The sequence below is a fragment of the Cryptomeria japonica genome, chromosome 3 (assembly GCF_030272615.1).
Source record: "Cryptomeria japonica chromosome 3, Sugi_1.0, whole genome shotgun sequence".
Lineage (NCBI taxonomy): Eukaryota > Viridiplantae > Streptophyta > Pinopsida > Cupressales > Cupressaceae > Cryptomeria > Cryptomeria japonica.
This window is the reverse complement of record NC_081407.1, coordinates 830,679,533-830,684,371: the sequence shown is the minus strand read 5'-3', so window position 1 is coordinate 830,684,371 and position 4,839 is coordinate 830,679,533.

Here is a 4,839-nt window from a genome sequence, read left to right as displayed (position 1 = left end):
GAAATCTTAACATGTTCATCACCACTATAAATCTCTTCTAGTTTCTTCCATACTTCATATGTAGTTTCAAGACCATGAACATATACATATTCAACATCAGACAATGTACTGATAATAGCTTCTAATGCCTGGTGATTTTCTTGTTGTTCTTTCTTCTGATGATCAGTTAGGGGTCTAGTAGGTGTAGTATACTTATTTTCTATATGATTGCAATACTAACTACAAAGACTCTTAATGTAAATCTTCATTCTATCACTCCATATTCTATAGTTATCTATGTTGAACTTTAGACCTTCTTTCTTCATCATGATCTACATGATCTTTTCCTCAAGCTGTTAGGCTTTTAGATTAAGAGGACCTGATATGCTCTGATACCAATTGATGATATGATGAAAGAATAAGTATTCGGTAGAATACTGAGAGGGGGGGTGAATCAGTATATTGAAAAACCAATACAAAGTTCCCAAACTCAAGCTCAATCAAACAAAGCAAACATATCTCAGTCAAGATCAGTATTCATAAGAATACTTGACATCAACCAGTTCGACTATTAAGATAACTTTAACAGTAAACAACTTCAATCTTGTAAACATCAACAATGCTTAATCATAACTCAACATATTCATCTCTCAATGCTTCTACTTAACATGCCTTATCAGAAATTAACAAAATCAACAAATAAGATCACAGCCACAAAAGTATTCACCACTTGACACAAATGTTTATATGTGGAAAACCCAAATAGGTAAAAGCCACAGTGAGATGGGACTCACAAGGATAGCTATCTGAACTCTTTCAATGTTTGCCCTATTAGGAGCCAAGCCTATTAAAGCTTTACAATAAGTCATGTTAAGAACTAATTCTTGTTAGGAATCACCTGGTTAAGGGAATTACAAATATGCTTTGATGAAAAGCACAATACCCTTTTAGGAGTAACCTCACTGGAGGATTTAATAATCCAAGCCAATGGACCACCTCGTTAGATGATTTAATGAGTAACCAAGCTTCTTAGAGCTTACCCAGTTAAGGGATTTTATTTCTGCTATAATTGTTAGAAAACAACATGTTTTCTTGATATGTCTGAGTAGCACTATATTTTCTTGATCAAGTCCTTTTAAGCTTCAATTTGCCTACAGTCAAAGTAAAAATCCATTCACTGGTTGGGGAACTGCACACTCAATAGGTTTTCTACCAATATTGCCAACAACATTTACAAACAACTTCATCAGCCTTAAATACAAATCAATTAGGTCAGTAACACAACAAAAACCTAATTCTCATCATTGATATTACAAACAAGTCAGTTCAATCTTGATGGTTGGAAATCATGACAATCTCTTCACATTCTTCAAGAAAATTCCAACCAGTCCATGATGACCGCTCCATTGGACTTTGTAACTCATCACACACTATGCATTAAATGCAATCCACTTTGCTCCTTCCCTAGACAACAAGCAAATGCGCCAAAACAATTTTGAATTTATCCTTATACAGTGATCACACGTGTCTCCATTATTACCGCTCATCAGATAATATACCAACAAACTTGATCGGTTAGGGTTTAACAACTAATAGGTTTTAACGACCGTATTACATAGAAAGGTTTAATCCTTTACACCGGTTCACCGGTTCAAATCACAAAATTTACATATTGGTTTACAACATCTTCCACACAACTCTTTTTACCGGTTACTAGCCAATATCAAAAACAACAATATCAACAATAACATGAATACCATTACCGGTTTAATTGACATCAATGACAACATATCATTAATGCAATCTCTATGCAAAATGCCAACAAACTCAAAGTGCCAACATAGGTACTCTTTCCTATATTCTTTCCATAATTTGTGTGCAATTGATACCTATAGCTACATATTCTACCTCTACTATTGACTAAGATATACAATTTTGTTTCTTTCTTTTCCATGACACTAACCTGTCACCAAGAAAGAATGCACCTCCACTAGTGCTCTTTTTGTCATCAATATTTCCTGCCCAATGTACATCGGTGAAGACACTTAAGTTGAAGTCTCCCTTATGTGGATATTAGAGACCATACTTATCAGTCCCCTTAAGATATCTGAATATCCTCTTGATTGCCATCATATGTGTCTCCTTTGGATTTGTAGAAAATCTAGCAACAAAGCCAACTGCTTAAGCTATATATGATCTACTATGTACTGCATACTGCAACCTATCGATCATGGATTGGTAAAGTGTCTCGTTTACTTCATTATCCTTATCATCTTTGGAGAGCTTGCAACTTGTAACCATTGGAGTTCCAACAGGTTTGCAATCTTCCATTCCAAAGGTCTTCAATATATCCCTTATGTATTTGGTTTGGCTAATGAAAATACCATTCTTTAGGTGAGATACTTACAGGCCGATGAAGAATTTTATTTCACCGATCATGGACATTTCAAATTCCTTCTTCATCTCTTCTAAAAACCTTTGCTCATTTCATCATCTTCTCCACAGATGATGTCATCTACAAAAAACTCTGCAATAAGATGTTTTCCAACTTCTCCAATATTCAAGTACAAGTTATTGTTTTCACTGGTTCTTATGAATTCTATACTTAGTAGGTATGAGTGCAACCTCTCATACCAAGCTCTTGGTGCTTTCATTAGTCCATATACAGCCTTTTTTAGTTTATACACCATATCTGGTTGCTCAATGTACACTTCTTCTTCTATAACACCATTCAAGAATGTCAATTTGACATTGATTTGGTAAAATTTGAACTTCTTGTAAGGAGCATAAGCATGCAGGATTCTGACCCCTTCAATCAGGCTACCGGTGCAAAGGTCTCTCCATAATCCAAACCTTCTTCCTGAGCATACCCTTTGCAAACTAACCTTGCTTTATTTCTTACTACTTGACTGGTTTTGTCCATTTTGTTTCTAAACACCCATTTGGTGTCTCTCACATTTTTTTTCTCCAGTCTGGGCACAAGAGTCCAACTTTCATTTTTCTCAATCTGCTCTAGTTCTTCCTCCATGGGTTTGATCTAGTCTTCATCTTTTAGAGCCTCCTTTGTTGTTTTGTGCTCAATTTTGGAGAGTAGACATGTATTCTCTCTTTCTCTTCTTCTAGTCAATACTTCTACATCTTTTTCACCAATGATATTGTCAGCAAAGTGATTGTTTCTGACATACCTTTCTAGTACTAGTTGTGCAGGTTCTACTTCACATACTTCCTCATTAAGCACTACAACATGATTCTCTTCAGCAGGTTTGACTGGTATAGTGTACTCAAATCCTTGATAATTCTTTAGTTCACTCTTGCTATCCTTTTCATTTTTCTCAAATAAATCATCTACTCTAACATTGACACTCTCCACAATCGTACAGATCCTTTTGTTCACATACCAATACACTTTACTCTTTGTGAAGTAACCTAAGAAGGTTCCTTCATCATTCTTAGGATCAAAATTTCCAGAGTACTCATCTCTCTTTATATAGCACCTGCTTCCAAATACTTTCAAATAGCTCACATTGGGTGAGTATCCACACTATAATTGATGCAGAGAGTCTTGGAGCTAATCTTATTCACCTTCTTGTTTTCTTGTCTTACTCAACCCTCTAACTCCTCAAGCCCATACAATGGTACTTGGTTGGGGTTTTTCTATCTAGACCTTAAAGGTATGATCCACTTTGGCTTGCCTCCAAGGTATAGCCACTGATCCAACTCAATCAACTATTCCTATTGAGGTTACCACCTCAATCCCTACACACCACTTTTGAGGCTCCAACAACTTCTGCAAGGATCACAATACATCAACTCATTAAACGGGTTCAAAATGCATTTACATAGTGTATTTGAAGTATTTTAGGGGTTTGAGAACCTTCAAACCCATCTCCAAGGTTTCCTAACCTCTCTTTATCTCCACCGGGCTCAAATAGACCTAATATAATTAGCCCTCCCTTGGCGGTTTTAACAACTTAGTTTCAAAAATTCACAACTAAGGCCACAAATAATTTAATGATTTGGATACCCTTTTCAGGGCTACAAAGAATATTGTAAATTTTCATCTAGGTTTGCCGTACAAATATGGGAACCAAAACTATCCTAATTTCAAGGGTTTTGGCCTACCCGGGTGACTTACAAAGTTGTTCTTCAAAACCTTTACTAGTCCAAGCATTTGCTCAAAAAGAATTATGATTCTTTAAGGGAATTCATAGGGATTTCAAATAATATGTCAACTGGTCTTCTACCAATGCACTTGTTCTTTTAAACCGCACATCTTCTGTTGTCCTAACTCACCAGGTCCTAGTTGTGAGCCTATGGCATCATTGCACAATCAACACAAAGGCCTGCAAAACCAAAACACCTACTCTAAACATATGTATAGACCCTAACCTAACATTCCACTTTATTTCAACTGTTGTCATGAATGGATGCTCAGGTTAGAGCCATTTTTCTTTTAAACCCTACATTGTAAGGGTTTTACACCTAGTCATAGAGAATGGATGATATCTCTGCAACTAGACACAATCAAACTTGCTTATCTAACTTATTGGAAAGTATATTCACTAAAATTTCATTACCTGCAAGTAATTTTCTCTGTCAAGGTTGTACTGGGTCGTACAATGCAAATAAAACAAACAAAAATAGTCAAAACAGTGTAAACACAAGATTTTCTTTCAACTCCAAAAATTGCTTTTTGCATTCCCAATCCTCTAACCCAACAATGAAGTTGTTTTTGGCTTATATGCCCATGATTCAGTTTATTGAACCAACTTTCCATTGCCAACCTCCAAAAATGCAACTTTTGCCAAATGTTGCAAAATTTTGCTCAACAACTTTTACATTTTTGTCACTTGAGATGCA